This window comes from Halichoeres trimaculatus, unplaced genomic scaffold (assembly GCF_033239565.1).
Source record: "Halichoeres trimaculatus isolate MK-OKI-2021-1 unplaced genomic scaffold, fHalTri1.1 fHalTri1_scaffold_5, whole genome shotgun sequence".
NCBI classification, from domain to species: domain Eukaryota; kingdom Metazoa; phylum Chordata; class Actinopteri; order Labriformes; family Labridae; genus Halichoeres; species Halichoeres trimaculatus.
The window spans coordinates 6,237,815-6,261,143 of NW_027437183.1; the positions used below are offsets into that span (position 1 = coordinate 6,237,815).

The 23,329-nt window shown below is 40.7% G+C and overlaps 1 protein-coding gene across 2 annotated transcripts in view; it reads right to left on the bottom strand.

The window, feature by feature from the left end:
• taok3a (TAO kinase 3a) overlaps positions 1 to 22,748 on the bottom strand; it is a 95,349-nt gene extending 72,601 nt beyond the window's left edge. The window contains exon 1 of one of the 2 annotated variants that reach the window (XM_074670504.1): positions 22,403 to 22,748. The gene's annotated coding sequence lies outside the window, so the exon portion shown is untranslated. Of the gene's footprint in view, positions 1 to 21,956; positions 22,227 to 22,402 lie in introns of those variants that run through there. The other variant, XM_074670505.1, reaches the window with a different exon arrangement.
• Between the last annotated feature and the right edge of the window lie 581 nt (positions 22,749 to 23,329).

Here is a 23,329-nt window from a genome sequence, read left to right on the forward strand (position 1 = left end):
TAAAAACAGAAGGAAGAAATTACCACAAAAAACAGCAGGTTGAGGTTCTCGCAGGATGTCTAAGTATCTCGATACTTCAGGAAAAAATTACTCCGAAAAACAAGAAAAAAATAATCTAAAAACAGAAAAAAAATTACTCATAAAAACAGAAATAATTTTAACAAAAAACAAACCAATATAGTAATCATAACAAAAAACAAACCACTAATAAGAATATTAATCAGAAAAACAAAATTAATTACCACAAAAAACAAACCGAAGAATAAATTACTCTGAAAAACCTGAGTTTTTTTTTTTTCTTCAAGTGAATGCAGTACACTTACGTACCCACCATCTAAAAACAAAAAAATCAGACTCTCAAAGGGAGGAGACATTTTTATACTCATCCCCAAAAATACAATCCCATTCTCTTCCATACATCCACTCTCTCCTGTTCAGCCTGCTCAGGTGGTAGCCCTGTTGGCTAATGAGCTTGTACCAGGGGTTAACGTCTGCACAGGATGACTGCAGACCAGTCAATCAGGGGGTTAACAGGGTGTAATCTGTAAAGCATCAGACTGCACGCAAGCCAAATTTAATCCATCCAACACTGACCTGAGGGTCACTGGGTTCAAGAGAGAATCTGTCAGAATCTGTCTGCATCAGCTAAGCCTTCAATACAAAAATGAACAGCGACGACACTAAGCTCAAACAGCGGTACAGGGGATTTAGGGTTTAGAGTACCTGTTATGGTGTTAATGGTATCATGTTTTGGGAAAAGTGCGCTGAGGATAACAATGGAAAAGTGATTATCCTCACTTTCTTTAGAGCTTTCCTAAATTCAGACTTTCAAGAAAAAAGAAGCTTGGTTATTCTGTACATGTTTGTGAATCACACTAGTTCCAGCAAAATAGAAGATAACATTTACCGCTAGGGCCGGGATGAAATGATATACTTGTGATTCAATTTTATTACAATTTTTGGGGTTTAAATTGCAAGAAACATTTCACCCTCTGCTAAAGAAAAGTGGTAACTTTTTTTCCAATCCAGTTTATTAACAAAGACTGAAATGAAGAATTATAATTATTTTTTTTAAAATAGAGTTTTTTTTTTTTTTTTACAAAGAATCCTGATTTTGATATAGGCAAAAAAAAATCCCTATCATATTTGATTTTTTTCTCTCACCCCTACTTACTACACTTAATTTTTGCACAATTACCTCAATTGGCTGATATAAAAATCTGTCATTGGCACAAGGAAAAAATTCAAACTTCCAGGCATTGCAGTTTTACAAAGGCTCCAGGGAAAGGAAACCAAAATCTTTCTAAAAATAGCACAACACATTTTTATTCAACTTTTGGCTCACTACGTCTATCTTTCCTAACATCGAGGTGCATAGGTTCTATAGCGGATTTAGCAGATTTATAGCGGAGTGAGCATCTGTCAAAAATGCGATCTTTGGGGTGAAGACGGGGCTGCTCGCGCGTACACACGGGGAGAGCTGAAGCGAGCGTCCTGAGGGGTAAGGAGGAAACACATGCTAGTATGAGTGATGGCACGAAAAATACGGTTCTTAAGCCGCCTGCCACAGTCCCAGTGTGGGAATATTTTGTTTTTTATCAGAATGAACAAAGTGTGAGCTCATGAATGCCAACGAGCTGATTGAGTCGCATTTGTTTGAAAATAGTGGCGACGAAGAAGAAGAAGGGGAGGTGCAGTGGAGCCTTGTTCTCTGACAATCCTCTCTTACCGAGGCTTTTTGTCTGCAAAGTAAATAGAAATAAAAGCGCCTAATGGTGGGCGCTCAAAGACAGCTACATTGCCAAAGAAATGCAGCCCTTCAATACGGTTGAAAGCCAGAAATGTTAAAAATGTTTGACAGACAGTACAGATTGACTGGGAGAAAGTACATGTTACAAACAATTCAGGAACTGTATAAACTCCCTTTGATTTAGGCTATAGTTTTTATTCATTTATTTATTTATTTTTTGGAGTTTTGTTTTTTCTTTAGAGACAGTGTCTATGTTTTATTGTTTTTGATTAGTATTAATTATTTTCATTGACATGTATTTTTTTCTAAAAGAGTCCATTTCATTTTCATTGTATTTTTTTTTCTCTTTCTTGTTTGGTAAATTTATTATATTTTTTGTTTAATTTATTTTATTCAAAAGATCCTGACCTTTTAATTACACTTAAATACTCTTAAGAAATTAAAGTTTCTTGCTTTTGATATGGTGTACTCACTTTATTATCCCATTTATCATAATTACATCAATGAAAAAATGGAAAAAAATCTAAATAATAATGACAATAATATCGTTTATTTGCAATAATATTTTGGTAAATTATCGTCTAGCAAAATTTGTCATTGTGACAGGCCTAGTTGTATCTGACTAATTTCCTCCTCAAATACAAAATGCCCACCTCACAATGCCTGATTAAAAAAGGGAGAAGAAGATCTCAGACAACAATTAAGGGTAAAAGTCAATGAAGTTCAGCCACTGAGGTCATTTCTATTGGCCCTGGGTAACACACAGAGCTGTTGTTTGTGCTAAACTGGTGTGAACACCAAAGACAGGACATTCAATAAGCACTGGTGTTTTCATCAATGTGTGTGTAACACTCGCTGCGATTGGCCACATCCAGCCCGGCTCAGCTGGTGACGAGATGGCCATATCGATTAGGCAATAACCAAGGGCCTGTTTATGACACTATCAATTCCCAGCTGTATTGATTTTCATTGTTGCTGCAAAAATACTCTTCTGTTGCACACCCAAACACATGAGATAAACCAAAAAGTAAAAACACAGTTTAGGATTACCGATAATGGATAAAAACTTCATGTTGTGTGCTCACAAAAAATCATATTTCAGCTTATACCAGCTTATACACAGTGCAAGACAAGACAGAAAGCAGTCAGAGTGATCAGTGTGAGGCTGTTTGACATCAAGACGACATGACAGCCCGTATAGATTAACTATGATTTCCCCCCGCTGTGTCACGGCTGAGGTTTAAGCCCCTGACACCGACTATTCCAGCCTCTCAAAGACTCAGGAACCCTCTGCATATGTGCCTTACAGGAGAACAGTGCAGGGCAGCTCCTCGCTGTGTCCCCGACGCCGCAGTAACAAGTGCCTGTGGTCAAATGCCTTCACTGGCTCATGAGTCATCTCGCTGCTGTAGCCTCATTCTGCTTTCCCACAAGGCCATGCAAAATGCATGAGAGTACCCGGGAGTTTGAGTGTAAGGGAGAGAATGTGCAAACACACATGCGCCTTGCATATGTACTGAGTCGCACACGTAACACCAAGAACGCATGTAATCATCACATGAAGCGCTGGCGTCATTTAATCAGTAGTGTACATGAACACACACACACATAGGGACTCCTTCTCGTCTTCTACTGGAAGTACACACCAGCTGATCTAGTTTCAGCCTTGTGTGTGTGTGTGTGTGTGTGTGTGTGTGTGTGTTTGTACGAGTAAAAAGGAGGGCTGAGCGTGGAGTGAAGTGCTACTCTAAAGCCCAACAGGATTTTCCAATCAGGAGCAGCACAAAGATTAGTAGAGGCCTATTGCATGCTCTGTAGTGAAAGCAGAGCAAAAGAGAAATTACAACAGGAAAGAGGAAATGCAGCTGCTACTTCCTGAGATTTCTTTGTTCTTTTTGCATCATAATAAAATATTAAAGAGACTAAAATTAACAGACAGCTTGAGATGTCATTGTTGTGAGTGCTACTGAATTAACAGAACAAGCAAATTTCCCTTTCACTCTGAGATCTGAACTGAGAACTAGATTGAGACTACTTTCCTAAGCTTTTTCAAAAGTTTTCTTTTGTAATCGTCCTGTCACTGTTTGCCAAAATCCAACAGGGCAATCATGACCACCCATCAGTCAATGTGAAAGCAATGGAGTCCTCTACGAGAAGGAATTGAAAGTCCAAAACATCCTCTCGTACTCCGCTGAGGACCGTGTTGTTGGAGGGAAAACTCTGATGTCATGCAGCTTATTGCCAGGGTCTCATGGGACAGAGGAGGATGTTGTGATTTAAGGGGACATATCGTGCTTGTTTCTCCTTCTCACTATGCCAGACTAGGATGCCTGTGAAGCATTTCTGCCCTCAGTACAAGTCATTTAGTTCCTTCATTGCCCCACAATAGCGTTCTTAATATCCTCAGTTTAGGTCATTCTGAAGATCTTGTTGAAACGCTCAGTTTCCAGAATGACCTCCAGTAACCTCGCAACGTCACAACCCTTTGTGCTCTGATTGGTCAGTTCTATCAGAGGGGCGGAGGGGGCAGAGCCAGGGGGCGGTTTTTGCAGCATGGCAGTATTTACAAAAACGCCATATTGGATGGGGCAGACCAAGCGAGTTTGCTGTTTGCCAAAACTTCACCGTAAGGCATTGATAGCACTAATAAAATGGCAGAGTGTAGGAGACGTCCTTTTGTATTGGACCCCGAGTCAGACCCGGACGGTTCTGCAGCTCAGGAGGAAGAAAATCTACCTCGACACAGATCATCTCAGGACGCTTCAGTGTGGTGAGTCAAAGCGGTACTGTAACATGTATAGTTTATATGTGGAAATATAGGCAGACTTCACCAATAAACTATTTCTATAACAGGGCTCCATCCTGCTCCTTCACTTTTCTGAAAATGTAGTCTAAAGATCGCCTCTACCGTCAGTTCGTCACTATGTTATTACTGCAGCATTATTGTGGTCCAGGTTCACAGTGCATCTCAGAACAAGCATGCAAATATCACAGTCTCACAAGTATTACGACGTCTGCTAAAACTACAGTGTTTTAACTGCTAATTCACCATGTAAAGCTGAGCTGCTCAGCAGAGCAGAGTCCCTGCATCCATCATCTGAGGGGGGATACTCGGCTCTTGGTGGGGGTATCCCTCGGTGGCAGTTGTGTGACTAACTGACATCACAGAGGAGGAGTTGCTTTATCAGATTACTCCAGTAAAAAGAAAGGATCCTCGTGTCTTTACGGCGGTCGAAATCTCGCAGCCAACTGGCAATTACCTATTTTTAAGAGGCATCAAATCTTGTTCTATGATATCAGAAAAAATACAATATCTCATTTTTTGAATATTCAGGGGGTGTAAGGTCTTGTTTTCAAATTTATTATAAATATTATATGTAAGTATTAAATCAGGGATCAGCATGATATGTCCCCTTTAAGTGAAGGGGACAAAACAAGGAGATGAGCATTTGTCAAAGTCTGTGAGTAGTCCCATAAACTTTCCTTGCTAATGCTAACATGACACAGTTTTCACATTGTTCTTCTGTGCTCTGATGTGTCAAACCACCTGAGGTATGCTGGGTACTTTTACCAATCCAGCCATTACACCTGAGTGGATGTGATTCAGCTGGATAAGCCTATGCATGATAACTAAAACCTCTTCCCCTCCTCTGCCCTTTTAGAAAGAAAGAGAGACTCATCAGCCAAAATGAAAGAGAAAGACAAGGGGGGAGGAAACCCCGAAAAGGAAACGTGCATCTAGGCCACTGAGTCATTTCCCTTGTGTTTTGCCTCTTCCTCCTCTTCTTTTTCAAATATACACTGACAGTATAAATTATGTACATCATCACTGGGGTTTACTCAGAGTGGGAGCGAGCCCATGGGTTTTAGGACTTAGGATTTCAGCATTTTATCCCCTGTAAAGTCTGCCTGCAATTAGTTTGGGAATTAATTCAGGCTCAGAACTTTGCCTCCCCCTTCCTCTTTTAGATCTGTACTGATTCATCCAAGCCTCTTTTAAACACACACACGCATACACACAAAAAAGAGGGAGTAAAAAATTAAATATCTGCCCTGTGGAGGATAGATTTTACACACACAACTTGAGGTAATACTAATGTGGTTTCAAGTCACTAAAGTAAATATTTTGTTTGCTAATTCCACGCTTAGAGTGAGTTTACAACTTGAATAGTTTCACCATTTCCATAAAAAGAATCAATGTGTCAACGGTAGTTACAGCATTGAGGCTTTAAAACCCCAGGCACTGAAGTATTGATGAGTTTTGTTTAACAGTTCTTCTTAAAACGAAGTGATAAACCAGGCTTGACTACAGGCAATACCTTTGAGTAATCAATTAGTCTGCTTCATGTTTTCAAAGTCAATAAATTCTTCACATAGTAGCTTCTTTTGTATTTGATGATACAATAATAACACAACAGCGTTTCTTCTGAATACTCATCAGCCAAGCGCTGATGTTCCAGTGAAATTAGATGCAGAGAATAAAGAGTTTTTGTACTTTAAAGGGGACATATCATGCTGATCCCTGATTCAATACTTACATATAATATAATAAATTTGAAAACAAGACCTTTCACCCCCTGAATTTTCAAAAAATGAGATATTGTATTTTTTCTGATATCCTAGAACGAGATTTGATGCCTCTGAAAATAGGTCATTGCCATTTGGCCACAAGATTTTGACCTTCGTGACGACACGAGGATCCTTTCTTTTTATTGGAGTAATTTGATAAAGCAACTCCTCCTCTGTGAAGTCAGTTAGTCACACAACCGCCACCGAGGGATACCCCCATCAAGAGCCGACTGACTGAGTGCTGGGTGCAGGGACTCTGCTCTGCTGAGCAGCTCGGCTTTACATGGTGAATTAGCAGTTAAAACACTGTAGTTTTAGCAGAAGTGGTAATACTTGTGAGACTGTGATATTTGCATGCTTGTTCTGACATTCACTGTGAACCTGGACCACAATAATGCTGCGGTAATAACATTGTGAGGAACTGACGGTAGAGGCGATCTTTAGACTACACTTTCAGCATGATGGAAAAAACAGACAGAGAAAAGTGAAGGAGCAGGATGGAGCCCTGTTATAGAAATAGTTTATTGGTGAAGTCTGCCTATATTTCCACATATAAACTATACATGTTACTGTACCGCTTTGACTCACCACACTGAAGCGTCCTGAGATGATCTGTGTCGAGGTAGATTTTCTTCCTCCTGAGCTGCAGAACCGTCCGGGTCTGACTCGGGGTCCAATACAAAAGGACGTATCCTACACTCTGCCATTTTATCACTGCTATCAATGCCTTACGGTGAAGTTTTGGCAAACAGCAAACTCGCTCGGTCTGCTCCATCCAATATGGTGATTTTGTAAATACTGCCATGCTGCAAAAACCGCCCCCTGGCTCTGCCCCCTCCGCCCCTCTGATAGAACTGACCAATCAGAGCACAAAGGGCTGTGACGTTGCGAGGTTACTGGAGGTCATTCTGGAAACTGAGCGTTTCAACAAGATCTTCAGAATGGCCTAAACTGAGGATATTAAGAACGTATTGTGGGGCAATGAAGGAACTAAATGACTTGTACTGAGGGCAGAAATGCTTCACAGGCATCCTAGTCTGGCATAGTGAAAAGGAGAAACAAGCATGATACGTCCCCTTTAAGAGCAAATCTCAGCCCAACAGCTCCATCACTTTACTGTCTATTCCCTGGTTCATTCTGGGGTTTTTTCAAGAGAGATCAATGAACCTTTGCAGCCTCTCACACCCTCTCTCTTTGGGAAAGAGGATTGGAAAACAGCCACTGGTACAAGATCCTTCAAAGTTTCCCACAGAAGGAAAATGTGGGTTAAGTTTTTCTTATTTCCTGATTGAATAAGCAGTTTACACTTTACTTTAATTCACTGTTACTTGCAAACTACTCTAATCCTCTCACCTGGAGCTCACCCATGAGATAATGCACTTTAGTTGCTGTTAATAAACCTGGGCGGAACAACCCAAGCACAGTCCACTTGTGGGAAACACTTTCTTTAACTTCAAGAGCAGTTTGATCTCAGCACAGATCAGACGGCATGACCCCTGCAAACCTAAACACCCTCTAGTCCTCGTTCGCTGGCCATCAATGATTAATCAGGAGAATCTTTATATTGCAAACATTTGTCAGGAAAGAAAAAGAAGAGCCATGAATAAATAACAGTGACTCTTTTTTTATAACGTAGTGCTCGGTAAAGCAGAGAGTGCTAAGGAGGACGACTGAGAGGCTCTGATAGACAAAAGCTCCAAAAATAGATGGATGTTGGGGAGCGTCTCGTTGCTGTTCTACTCACCCTCCATCAGATGACTTATAACAGCCTTGTGTGCAGAAGCAAACCTATTTTACCTTAACTTCTTGTAAGAAATTTGGCTTAACATCAAGGTTGAAAGCCTTGTCATGAATCTAAATGTGAATAAGATAATAAGCGTGAATCTGAGTGGCGTTATCAGCAATAAATTCCAGACTGTGATACTCAGCGAGCAGAGTATCTGAACTTTGACATCCAAAGGGTTGTAATATTACCTTGCTTCCTGCTCCTTCACTGTGAATTAGTTTATATTGCACAATGGGATTTCCTCTCACAGGTCAAAAAGGCTGCTCTCTATAAAAAGCAAGGAAAGGGTGTGTGCATGACCTTACTCTCATGGTCTGATAATTTAACCGTTTCCTCAGTGGCCCTCTGGGACAATATCATCCTCGCAATTATTCTAGGGTTCCCGGCCTTTGCTGCGCTTAACATCTGGTTCATTTATGTTTGTGTATGATGAGGGAGCTAGCACGTGTGTGTGTGCGTGTCTGTGTGTGTGTCTGGGAAGAAACTAGACCAAGGAAGAGTGAGGGAAAGAGCAGGTTGTGTTGTTGACTTGCAGGGTTTCCTCCGAGTCACAGTTTAATTGGATGATTGTTCAGTTTAACCCCAGGCTCTCTGGGTTCACAAAGACACACAAAGCTCACCTTGCATGGACTATTAAGCAAGAAAAGGGAGGAAGAAGAACGTGCTTTGGCTCGCTTTGCCTTCTTTTTTCCTCCTCATGTGAAACTATGACACACTATTCACATCCTGTCTGATGAATGGGTGGACATGTAGTTTGAGAGATGGTATCCACTTTGATTTGCAACCAACAAAGCAACAAATAGTGATGATTTGAAAGGATACTGGGCCATGTTTCAGACCAAAACAGCATGTTTGATTACCCATTAGATGTTATAACTAGAGCTGTAGTGATACACTAATTTTAAGATATGATATGATACACAATATTCAGCTCACAATGCAATATGTAATGATGCACCGATATGAAAATTTTGGCCGATACTGATACTCGATATTAAAATTGTCGTTATGGCCGATAACCGATATTTAACATTATCAATATTGGCAAAAAAAACAAAACAAAAACAATCTGAGATGATGTGTCCCAGTAGTTCAGAGAGAAAGACTGGCGCAATCCTGAGAAAAGACAGCCATGGAGAGGATCAAAGGATGAACATGATCAAAAAAGTATGTTTTGTCTGTTTTTTAGATCAAAAACATGAAGAGAGACATAAAAGAAGAGTGTCCACTCTTCCAATGGAGTTTGGGGTGTTTACATAGTCATGGAAAACAATCTTATTTGGATCCTGAAAGATTTTTTAAGATGCTCTGAAAATGCCAGCAGCTAATGAGTATATCGGCTGATACCGATATTGATACCGATATATTGTGCATCCCTGAGAACAATACTCAGCCAATGACACAATTTGATACACTTGCAACATTTTCTGAAAGATCTTAAAGGGACGGTGTGATTTTGGTGACATCTTGTGACTGTTCCATTGACTTGTATTGATTAACTGAACTGGAAACTGACTGACTTCAGTGTAAAGACAGTTTCTAGATAAGGTAACAGCAACACCAGCGGCTGGCTGACCTAATCGCTCTTCCTGCAAAGCCAACAGGGTGAGAGTGAGGAGCAGCGAGCAAAAGGCCAGATGGAACAAGGGGGATTTGAATGAGACTAAATGTATTGATACTCGCAGCTGAAAAATTGATACTTTATGCGGAAAGAAAATATCGATTTATATTGCAGAATCAATAAAATAGCTTACTTATTACACAGTGGACCAAAGAACTGAAGACCTATTTGATGATTAATGGCAAGACCTATGTTCATAACACCTGGTTTGGTATTGATAAGGAGACAGTTGACAAGAATTTCCAATATGAGAGTCAGGGCACAGCTTGCTGAGCTTTTAGTGTCTTCCAGGTTCATGCTAATTAGGGCTGCAGCTGTCAGATATTTTAGTATTCGAGTATTCTACTGAAATCCCATCGATTAATCTAGTAATCGGATAAAATACATTTTTGTTTAGTTAAAGAGCAGTTATTTTTCAAATGAAAATTTTTCTCTTGAAGAAATAGAATTTTCTGATACAGCATGTCAATAAGAGCACTTGCTTTGGTAGCTCCAAAATTTGTAAACACACTTTGACACATTTTTTGTGCCTTGTACATCTCATCAAATGTTGCGGACCCAAATGGCACCCGTTTAGTAGAATGATCCATTAGTCTCCAAACTTCAGAATAGAAGCTAGATTTGTTGCTAGTTGCTTTTTTGTATAACAGGTAGCTTGAGGGGTCTGAAAACTCTCTTAATATGGCCTCAGCTCTATTTGAAATACTACTCTTTGATCTTTTTTTTAAATTAAACGATTCCTCGAGGCGGAGAAAATCACTCGAGTATTTTTTTGTAATCGAGTACCTCGAATCATTCGAGGAATCGTTTCAGCTCTAATGCTAATGCTCCTAGCAAACTTTGAACACTGCAGCGTTTGAGCTTCTCATTCAAACTGTGATGTTATGAGAAATATTGTCAATGGCAGTGACAACAAGAAAAAAAATGCAGTTCTAGTCTTGCATGTTTGTTTCCCTTGATGTTGACTTGAACTGGGAACCCCTGGCAGGGAATCCTGCTCTAAATGTATCCAGCCAGCCTGAGCCACAGACTTAACTAAAAAATAAAGTGATTCTGCATCACTGCTACTGGCCTGCAAGAGTACAACAATCTCCCCCAGATTCATCAGAGGCAAATCTCTACTTGACCCAATGGAGGCTGTCCAGTCACAGCATTAAGGCTGCACAGAGCTTGGGCACAGGCCTAGTTTCTCTTGGGACTGGTGAGGGGGGGATGGGGTAGGTTTGGCACATGCGCTGGTAGCCCAACGGATGAAGAGATATCAAGCAATTACATCAGGTTCAGTGGCAGCCAAAACCAGAAATGTAAAGATTTGTTTTGATCTTCATCGAGGGAATCTGAGCTTCAGAAGTCTGACGACTTTTGGTAATTCTATGGAATGAGAGGCTAATCTGTCATGAGTCACTAAACATTGCAACCATGTGGCGACCACTGGAGTGCACTGACGATATACGGGTTAAAAATCCTTGCCACTGACACATAAAAATGAAAGACAGGTTTAGAAACATGTTGTAGAGGCATGGAGCAGAGATAATGATGCCAGAACTGCCAGACACAAAACTGCTTTGAGCAGGCGAAGGAAGCTTCCCAAAATAGACCTGTGTGGTGCTGTGTATTACCTCACCCCCACTCACATCAGCAAATGTGTCCATCACAATCATGCATACTAAGCCACGCTGACATGCTCCACTCTGCTAAGCTAGCAGTGCTTGCTGGAGTTTTCCCAGCCGCTTGCATGAAGGAGGAGAGAGTCAGTGGGATGGATGCAAATTGTAGGCCCATGTCATGACACTTTCAATTTTTTAAAGATCCCCATTACAGTGAGCCATGTTATTCTAAGAATACCACAGCCTGAGCCCTTCCCGTCATTCTGCCCAGCTAAATTAAGCCCTACACCCAGGAGGGGTGGTGGTGGGTAGAGATAAGGCAAGTCAGCCATCAGCCGTGGTGAAGTCTCTGGGTGGTGGTGATGGTTGCTCATAATTCCCCAGCACTTCAACTTGGCCTAGTCATGGAAGAGCAGAGAGAGGCTTGCAGATTTCACAGGAGAGCTGTAGACAGATGTAGCTAGACATAATGAGGGTTGAACAGAGCGGTGGGGGAGGTGGGGGCGGAGGGGTCGAACTCATGGTCACAGCTGCAACCTCGCCAGATGATTGGAGGCGGGTGTCTAATGAAGGGCTGTAATCAAGTTGCTCATGCTAACCTCCCACACCCAATGGGGCTGACTTGCCAAAATGCCTCTCTCATGACAGAGGGTGAAGTCTGCTTGGGGAAGAAAACAATATGGGGAGGAGCATTATGTGTAATGCAAGAAAGAATGACCAATTCATCAGCTGATGCCAACAGACCACGCTGCAGTTTACATCTTTCAGTGTGACTTATGTCCAGATGGTGGGTGATTGATAAGTTTGTACGTATTATTTAAATCTAACAAACTCATTTACAGGAGTGACAAAATACCAGAGAATATTACTTCCCCTCTTGTTTTTCAATTATGTCATGGCTTTGCTAAGATATCACATTTATGAGACAGAGATTTACAAAGAGTCTCAGTGACAGTCACCTTTGACTGTCACTTGGGAGATATTTAGATCCAAAATGGTGCAGCGGACGTCCGCATAATGGGATCCATCGGGGCATAGACAGCACCGCTCCTAAAACTGCATTAATCGTCCAAAAACTCTTGTTTTTCACCAATATTCCATCATAGTCCGCTCCGGGTTAGTCCTCTGCTGCAGTCTGTGTCACTCCAGACAGCGCTGTGTGGCTGTACTGACCTCTGAACTGACAAAGACTTTGTTTACATTTGCCCCTCCGCGCATGCGCAGTACTTTCTGGAGAGCTGACTCCACTTCCTCCTTTCTTTGAGGGGCAAACGTAAACAAAGTCTTCATCAGTTCAGAGGTCAGTACAGCCACACAGCGCTGTCTGGAGTGACACAGACTGCAGCAGAGGACTAACCCGGAGCGGACCATGATGGAATATTGGTGAAAAACAAGTTTTTGGACGATTAATGCAGTTTTAGGAGCAGCGGTGTCTATGCCCTGATGGATCCCATTATACAGACGTATGCTGCATGATTTTGGATCTAAATATCTCCTGAAGCACTGCTTGGATCAAGAAAGCCATCTGGGTGAGTATTTTGTTCTACCTCATTCTATAAACAATGTAAAAGCTGTATGAACCGAACTTATCCTTTAAGCACGCACTAACTACAAGATTTGAAAATATTGACCACCACACACTACAGGATTTCCCCAAGATTATTCGACCAGAGAGAGTGATGCACCACATGTGCTCAGTTGTTTGATCTGAGGTTTTTAGCGCACTGGTGGGACAGGAGGAGAGAGAGGCAGAGCTGTCTGGAGCGGTGCCTTTCATCCATTACGCGCACGCAGAGGGACAGAGGTGAAACTGTTGCTGTATCAGCCAATAATGGCATGATCTCACACCCATCACTGATAAAACAACAGTTTGCTACTGTATGAAAATGGCGTGGTAATGTGTTATTTTTAAAGGCATTAATGAACTGGCTCGAGTGGGCCAGTGGAGCGCGCAGTCAGCTGACCCCGGAGCCTTTCAGTTGCACCTTGAGCCTGCGTTTGTTGTCTGTTGTCCGGTCTCTGGGGCTCTTTCTAATTTTCTGTTGTCATCCTCAGTGAGAATGAATGTTGTAATCATCCAGATAAATATCAAACATGTTTGAAAGTTATCGGGACGGCTCCGACGAGTCTGTGAGACGATCGTGGGGCTAAAGATTCATCTGTCAACCGCTCACTCTAGAAGATAATCTTTGCCGAACATCCCCGACCAGATTTCTTCCCCGATTGTCGGGAGGACCAAATCGGGGTTAAATCGGCGGAGAATCCTGTAGTGTGAGCAAGGCTTTAGCCCTGTTTACCAAATTCTTATGAGGTCCCAGTCCTGGTCGAAAATGCCTCATAAAGAAATTCCACTATTTTTCTCTTGGCAATTATTCACCAGAACAAACTCTGGAGTGGAAATTGACAGATATCCCATAAAGTCAAAAATAAATATCATAATTCTAGTCACAACTATGGGTGGGCATACAAAGAGAGGACCTGACAAGTAAATTTGAGATGGCGTGTGTGCTCATTATTTTCTTTGTGACAACTGCAATATGCAACAGAGGAATCCTCGAGCACTCCAAAAATCTGAAGAGGTTGCTCAGACAAAGATAATTTTCAGCCGCACAAGGTGGCGAGATAACAGTGGGAGTACCACGCTCATCAGGGAGGCATTTGTTGATGAGACATCTGCTGGGCCATGACTTCCTCTCCTCCTAGAGCTCCCGGTCGACCAAGGCCGTGACTCAGGTCTTCACCAGCTGTTGCGCCATGACCAGATTAGTTTAACATTTTTCTGTATGACTCGTATCATGGTCAGTGATACAGAGTCACAGTTTTCATCAAGTCCAGAAGTGAACAGAGAAAGAGTTACTGAACCGGTCTTGATGGACATGGACATGGATAGGGATGCACAATATTGCATTTTTTGCTGATATCTGATATGCCGATATTTAATAACTCATTTAGCCGATACTAATATTGTTCTCTGTGCACATGATTGCAGGGATCATCAACTCTTTTCTGTACTGGAAGTAGCATATTGTATTGTGGTGCAAACTCTTATCACATGTGTATGTTATCTTCATTTTTTGTGCAAAATAAGAAAAAAATATACTTGAAAATGTGTTTTATTTATGAAATTCGATAAATCCTACTTTAAAGCTGCATGTTGCTTTCCCCCAAAAAATCAGAACACTACCCACAAACCAGGGAAAATCTACCGTCAGTAAACTTAACCTGTGCTTAGGCCTGTCATGATAATCAATAAATCAATTAACCAAACGATAAATAAATACGTCCTCGGTAAGTTTGCCAGCCTCGATAAACTGACACATGCATGCATGTTTGTTTTCCTCCTCTCTTTCCACCAAAGAGGCTGAATGAGAAGATGGCTCACTACGTCTATCTTTCCTAACATCGGGGTGCATAGGTTCTACAGTGGATTTAGCGGATTTATAGCGGAGCGAGCATCTGTCAAAAATGCGGTCTTTGGGGTGAAGACTGGGCTGCTTGCGCGTACACACGGAGAGAGCTGAAGCGAGCGTCCTGAGGGGTAAGGAGGAAACACACGCTAATATGAGTGATGGCACGAAAGATACGGTTCTTAATATTTTGTTTTTTATCAGAATGAACAAAGTGTGAGCTCATGAACACCAACAAGCTGATATGTTGCATTTGTTTGAAAATAGTGGCGACGAAGAAGAAGAACGGGAGGTGCAGTGGAGCCTTGTTCTTTGACAATCCGCTCTTACTGAGGCTTTTGGTCTGCAAAGTAAATAGAAATAAAAGCGCCAAATGGTGGGCGCTCAAAGACAGCTGCCAAAAAAATGCAGCCCTTCAATACGGTTGAAAGCCAGAAATGTTAAAAATGTTTGACAGACAGTACGGATTGACTGGGAAAAAGGACATGTTACAAACAATTCAGGAACTGTATAAACTCCCTTTTATTTAGGCTATAGTTTTTATTTATTTTATTTTATTTTTGGAGTTTCGTTTTTTCTTTAGAGACAGGGTCTATGTTTTATTGTTTTTGATTAGTATTAATTATTTTCATTGACATGTATTTTTTTTCTAAAAGAGAGTCCATTTCATTTTCATTGTATTTTTTTTCTCTTTCTTGTTTGTTAAATTTATTATATTTTTTGTTTAATTTATTTTATTTAAAAGATCCTGACCTTTTAATTACAGTTAAATACTCTTAAGAAATTAAAGTTTCTTGCTTTTGATATGGTGTACTCACTTTATTAACCCATTTATCATAATTACATCAATGAAAAAATGGAAAAAAAAAAATAAAAAAAACATTGACAATAATATCGTTTATCAGCAATAATATTTTGGAAAATTATTGTCCAGCAAAATTTGTTATCGTGACAGGCCTACCCACCAGAGAAAGACTTAGAATGAACCCGCTATGAACATGGACCTGTGTATGTGTTCCTCATGATAGGATAATTAAATAAAGTGCTTCTGCTGCTGTAGATTAATCCTCTACCCAAATATCTGTACTGGTTTTCTCTCTTGGCTCCATTAAACCATGATCTTGCACCAGTGCAGAGTTTTGCTGTCTTTTAAAATCACCAATAAAGCGCTATGTGTTAACACATCTGCAGAAAGAGGAGAGGTTGGGGGTAGGGAGGGCATAATTCTCCTTGTCATCAGAGACAGCATTCCTATATTAGACATGCTAAACCAGATCACTGCAGAACATTAAGCCTGACAGCAGTGCTTTAATATTTGATGCGCTCTGCTACCGTGGCATAAACCACCAAACTGCTCTGTAGCAGCAGCTAAACCGACAATTCTGTAATATATTTTTCACAAGTCAGCCTTCCGTCACATGGAAGCAAAGGGAAAGTTCATCCCTTCAGCAGAGAGCCGAGGGATGCTGAGATGGATTAGTCAGCAGGGAGGAGTTTTTCAGCAGTGCTGTCAACAGGTTGCCCTAGATGCAAAACAAAACCTGAAAAGACTTTCTGCACTGGCATCAAGGATTTCAGCTCCAGGAACGTATCATAACAGCTCCCTTACAGATGAGCCAGCACACGGCCTAGAAACTCATCGCAGTGCGTAGAAAAGCTGAAAGATGTGCCAAGTAGTGGCCGTGTCGTGGTTCTCTGACAGCAGAGAAGGTAAACGTGTTATCTTTGACATCCACATGACCCCATGGGAGGGGAGGGGGTCACCAACTGCAATGAGACATCAGTTACTAGGTCACGGTATACGGAGGAGGCTGTGAGAAGCCCTTTTTCAGGGCTAATTAAAACTGTCCCAGGCTCTGCAAGGTCTGCCTGTATGCCTGCTGGTAGTTCTTCAATTAGGCACGTTAGAATCCGACTGGGACAGGTAGAGAATTCATTAAAGTGATACTCCGGGATGGAACAAGTTGGGTCCTATCACAAGGTTTAGGGCAGAAATTACCCCTACACCCCCTCCCTGCTCCTCTGCTGGTTTCCTCTGCACTCAAACGGGGACATATTTTACTTGACCAAAGACACAAATAAACGGACTCCCACCGGAAAAATCTGATATCAGTCTGCATTCACGCTGTATTTGGAGAATTTTCAGCGCGTTACTTTCACACAAAAACACAGCTAAATAAGGCTCTAGTTCTCATCATGTCTCTTTGTCCTGGCAGACTACCTGCGTTTGTTTATGTCTGGCACACCGCGTGCGCGGACTGATACACTGAGCGGCGAGCGCCTCGTAGCCAGCTGTGGCTCTGCAGCGGGGTAACGCCGTTTTACAACACGATGAGAACTAGAGCCTTATTTAGCGGTGTTTTTGTGTGAAAGTAACACCCTGAAAATTCTCTAAATAAAGCATGAATGCAGACTGATATCAGATTTTTTCAGTGGGAGTCTGCTTATTTGTGTTTTTGGTCAAGTAAAATATGGCCCTGTCTGAGTGCAGAGGAAACCGGCTGACGAGCAGGGAGGGGGTGTTTGGTGCGTGCGCCCTGGGCTTCTGCTGCACAAAAACGCTGCTGTAGGGGTAATTTCTGCCTTAAACCTTGTGATAGTACCCAACTTGTTCCATCCCGGAGTATCACTTTAAAGTAAATATTGAGAAATATCTTGCTTTCTTTTGGTTGCAGTTTATAGGCTTTCGCTAGGTCAACAAACCCAGTGTCCTTTGTGAAAATCAATCTGTAATCTGAAAGACTGTGGCTGGATTAAAATATCCATGCTTGATATAATTTAGGCCGCTAAAAGAAAAGATTCACTCCATCAAGAACTTGTGTGTCAATTGCATTTTGCAGCATGGAAGCCAGCATGCTTTTTTGCCGTGGTGCCTCTCAGTGGGCTGTGACAAGTGTATGAACAAGACGGTCAAAGTTCAGTGTTATGACAAACTATGTCCCAACGGTGGGCATAGTACATGCAAACTAAGCCCCTCGTAAAGACACTGATAGCTTGTGCTATTGTAAAAATAAGGCAATGAAACTTTTAGCTTTCATCAGGAGATGTATTATTTATAGTCTTGGGAGTTCTAAGCTATTGGTACAACTTCTGGTACAACCCAATACTTATGTTTCATCTGTAAATGTGGAAAATGAGAAGCTCAGTGTTCTGTTAGCTGTCTTAGCACTCTGTGGTTAAGATTTTGTGAATGCAAACTTTCCACTAACAGAATTTTGCACAAACATGACCTCATATTGAGCATGTCTGACTCAAACAAGAAGACCCCAACCCCTGTGTCTGACAGCCATGTAGGCCAATTGTCAAGAGCAGCTGATGTGTCCTTCCCCAGTGCATCCATCAGCATGCTCACACAACACCAAAGGGATTTGTGAAAATTCACGAGAAGACCCCTGGCTAATGTCTCAATAATCTCTCTCCCAGCTTTAAAAAAAAGCTATATCTGTTAGCAGTATGCTTATGATTGCCTCTGCCTAGCTGTCATGTTACATCCAGAGGCCTGTGTCTTCCAAAAGCCAGACAGCAGCAGAGGAAAACATTAGGATAAAACATTAGAGCAAAGAAAATCACCCAAAACACTCAAGTGTCTGTGGATTAAAAAGAACTCATGCTGACTTCTTGGCTCTTTTGCTAAAGTTTGAGAATCTCATAATATCCAGTTTGCAAACAAGAATGGCTCAACACTGATATTTCCAACCTCACTTGGGTCCACAACTAGAATATCTACCTTTGTCCTGCTCAGTTAAATTGCATTCAGAGTATTGCCCTGGTTACCATCAATAACAAGGAAGTCTGTTCCTTTCATTTCCTTCTCTGAAAACAAGGTCATTAGACTGCAGTGTGTTCTTTCAGATATGAATGATGTCATCAAGGGAGGGGTCCTGCAAATCGGTGAGGTGCACTTTGAACGAAGGTACGTCAGCATATGGATCGAAAACTCCTAGAATGGACATAGTGCCACAAATTGCTAAAAAGGGCAAAATATCCCACATATAGAAGCCCTACATGGACAACATGCATTAGAGCTGAAACGATTCCTTGAATGATTCGAGGTACTCGATTACAAAAAATACTCGAGTAATTTTCTCCACCTTGAGGAATCGTTTAATTTTAAAAAAGATCAAAGAGTGATATTTCAAAAAGAGCTGAGGCCATATTAAGAGAGTTTTCAGACCCCTCAAGCTACCTCTTATACAAAATAGCAACAAGCAACAAACCTAGCTTCTTTTCTGGAGTTTGGAGACTAATGGGTCATTCTGAAAACAAGTGCCTTTTTGGTCCGCAACATTTGATGAGATGTACAAGGCACAAAAATGTGTCAAAGTGTGTTTACAAATTTTGGAGCTACCAAAGTAAGTGCTCTTATTGACATGCTGTATCAGAAAATTCTATTTCTTAAAGAGAAAAATTTTCATTTGAAAAATAACTGCTCTTTAACTAAACAAAAATGTATTTTATCCGATTACTCAATTTATCGATGGGATTTTCAGTAGAATACTCAAATACTAAAATATTTGATAGCTGCAGCCCTAACATGCATCAATATTTATTTATATATACATTTTATTTTTGATTTCCCATGTTAATGAATAGCTTCCAGGTGTTTCCATGAAATCCTGGCTCATTGGGCGTGTAATCATGGACTTAAGTATCTTTGTTTTGATCATATTTGGAATATTGCATGTGTATGTACACAGAAAACCTGGTTACTCATGTCCCTGGATGAAAAAATGTTTGCACTCTGGCTTCTGATCACTGATGTTTTTCACTAATGTTTTTGGGGGAGCACTGTAATGTTTGTTTCATATATGTAACACAGCAATTTTGAAATCAAAGAGAAATTAAACCATTGAGCTGTACTGTCGTGGATAGCACTATTAAAAGCCAACATTTAGATGCAGACACTTCATATCCACCTCATTTCCTGCAACAGGAAACATGTCCCCATCTCTGTTACTGCCAACACACATGACAAGGGGGCAAAGGAGAAGATACACAGCTGTAAATGAGATGAAAAAGAAAAAGCAAGACACTCTTGTCACCATCAAGTTTTTAGTATTTTTTTTTAAATAACTGATACGTCACTGGCTGCAGCCATGCCATATTCACTTTTTTTTTTTTTTTTTTTTTTTGCTATTTTAGCCATTCAGGGGATCTGACATCTTAACTTTTTTCCAACCCATCTTAAAAACAAAGACTAGAATGAAGGGCTTAAATTAAAAAATAAATAAAATAAAAAAGATTTTTGAAAAATAAAAAATCTAGATTTAAAATTGTTAAACAATCCCAAATTGTTACGATTAGGGCTGCAGCTATTGAATATTTTAGTATTCGAGTATTCTACTGAAAATCCCATCCATTAATCGAGTAATCGGATAAAATACATTTTTGTTTGGTTAAAGAGCAGTTATTTTTCGAATGAAAATTTTTCTCTTAAAGAAATAGAATTTTCTGATACAGCATGTCAATAAGAGCACTTGCTTTGGTAGCTCCAAAATTTGTAAACACACTTTGACACATTTTTTGTGTCTTGTACATCTCATCAAATGTTGCGGACCCAAATGGCACCCGTTTTCAGAATGACCCATTAGTCTCCAAACTCCAGAAAAGAAGCTAGATTTGTTGCTTGTTGCTATTTTGTATAAGAGGTAGCTTGAGGGGTCTGAAAACTCTCTTAATATGGCCTCAGCTCTATTTGAAATACTACTCTTTGATCTTTTTTAAAATTAAATGATTCCTTGAGGCAGAGGAAATTACTCGAGTATTTTTTGTAATCGAGTACCTCGAATCATTCGAGGAATCGTTTCAGCTCGAGTTACGATTTACCGTTTTTTTCCCCTCACCCCTAATAATCTACCTGGTGGCATAACCCGGTTTCTCCAAACTGAAATCGGGACATGATGTTTGCAAACTGACTTAGAACCAGGATACTCAAGTCCATGTAAACACACACATTCTTATCTTAGTTTCAATAAGCCAGTTTGTCAAATCTTTAACTTTATCTTCTTATCTATAGTTAACACAGCTTTATTTCCTCTTAGAACGCGATAATTTCTGCATAACCATCTAGAAAACAGACAAGAAACAGGTCACTTTTACAGGCCCTACCATGGTTTGTCATGCTGCCATTGCCCACACTAATGAGATTAGTTAAGCCTATTTCTGGGTTTGTTTTGTGCTGCTTTTGTGACTCTTGGGATATGCGTAATGATCACTTAACATTAAGCAGAGAGCTTGAGAAAACAAGTGGAATCAACTCACGATTAAACAGAAAGAATAATACATACGGTTGCATGTCCGCTTTGGGCTTCCATACTCAACAGCTTAAAACACAAATAATTAAACTGATGGTTCTGTGCTTCTCTCTCAGCGCACCAAATGAGATACATGAATTTTTTTCTGCAAGTGAAAAAAACAGCTTTTGTGGATTTTTATTCTTGGTACACATGAATAGAAACAGATTAAAGTCATGATCCGAATTGTTTGAGATGCAGGTGCAAGAATGATATGCTATGGGATTTGATGCTTCTTGGAGTAAATCTTTGACAAGTGACACAGTTTAGCAGTGAGACACAGGTCTGCTTCCTCTCACTCATGCGCTCTACTCACAAGAGATGACATCATGTTGGGTCAGCTTGGGTTTTAGTGCTCAGCTTGTTTTGTGCATCTGCCATTTCGAGCGCGTCACGTTAGCCTACATTTACTTTCATAACTGTGCTTATTTAATCAAGCACTGCTTCACATGCAGGTGATGTCCTTATGTAGCATCGAAGGCAAGCAGGAAAAATAAATGAAATACGCACTGACCTTATTATGTGCGCATTAAAAGCATGCACACACATTTTGCAATCATTTAAAAAACAAAAGCGACAAGGATGCGGATGCTTTTCGACAACTGAACGAGTGCAGAGGGAAAGGAAATGTAGTGAAAATATGGTACGGGTCATGAGTAGTGGACGTTAAGCGTCTCAATCGAAGCCATTGTGACTGTACGTTGATAGTAAAATCCCACTCACAACAATGAAAGATGCAATGGAAGGTACCACAGTCATTTTAGATGTGACACACTCACGCAGACGTGTGGCCCACATTGCATGACACCGCTAAAATAACACATAGGACAAGTTTACATAGCGTGCAGCCGCTTCGTCGGCTTTAAACCCCCTCAGCTGTACACTTCATTACAACCTGTCATCCGTTTGCTCTCCATACTCACCCCCTGAGGAACAAACCAAACAGCAAAGCGTCTCCTCCGTCAGTCCACAACGTACGTATCCAAATATGAGCGTAGATTTGTAGCAGGTGCAGAACACATCAATCAACAAACATGCACATTGTTCAAAGACGTTTAAAAAGCAAACCTACGCACTTAACCCCAGCGGGCTCATAGTGCTTGTTTGACCACCTCTGAGGAGAGTGGCGTTCGAACAACAAGCCGGACACCGTCGAAACCAGACGGCGGTGGTTATTTACAACTTCAGGTGCAACCTATTAAACGACATCACTCGCTTGTATCCACTTTAACTGCTTTTGAATTAGCAACGGTAGCTTAGCCGCTGAGACAAGAGGAAGTGTCATTTCAGTTAGAAGGAGCCGTTAACCGTTACAGGGGAAACAAACTGACGGCAACACATCAACACAAGGAGGAAAAGAGACACTCACCTTCTGTAAAAGTCGTTGTGGTTGAAATGCACTTCAGGAATATTAAGTCCGACTCTAAAGATGTCGATGTGACTTTGCGAAGTGCTGTCAGTTGGTCTGGACTTCCTGAATGACGGAGCAGCGGGAGCACAGCCCCTCGCGCCCGTGTTTGACAGCTACTTTGACAGACAGGCGGAAATAAAGTTGGCTCGTGCGTAGTCAAGTGTCCGCTTGAGAATGTGCATTCTTCACAGGTACTCTCTCCTGATCGGGCACTGAATTAACTGTTTTCTGTGCAGCTTTCTGTCAGTTGATGCATCTAAATTCTAGTTTAATTTAATGCACTATTTTTTACCTTCCTAATCCTGCTTAACAAAAAAATGCTGGTTTTAAAGTGAATAACTAACAATCCCGCATCTTATACCCGTGGCAAACCATTAAACATGCATGCACTGAGTCATTCCGATTCTGTTGCAAGTTCAGTGCTGGAAAGCCAGTACATCTCCTGGTCGTATTCAGTGCACTGCTACCATCTGCTGTTGAGCTTTGAGCTTCAACTCGAGCACTCTACTCCCAAGGCAATACCACCAGGAACTTGTCAGTTTATATGAAAATTGAATTTATGTTTACACAAAGTTATGGTGGTGTTTAATATTTAATCAATTTTATGTTTTGTTTTATTTAGCAGATTTGGCAATTGTATTTATTTACCTAATTTCATAAATCATTTTGCCTCAATTTTAGTATTTGATCATTTTTGTTATGTAATGGGACGACTATAATATGTTTTGGCAAGTACATACCCTACAAATTTACAGAAAATATTCATTACTCAAAAGAAATTTGTTAGGCTAGCCACCTCTTCTAATTATAAATATATTTATCTCCATCTGCCCCTCTATTTAAAAAGCTCAACTTATTGTCCATTTATAATATTAATATTCTTCA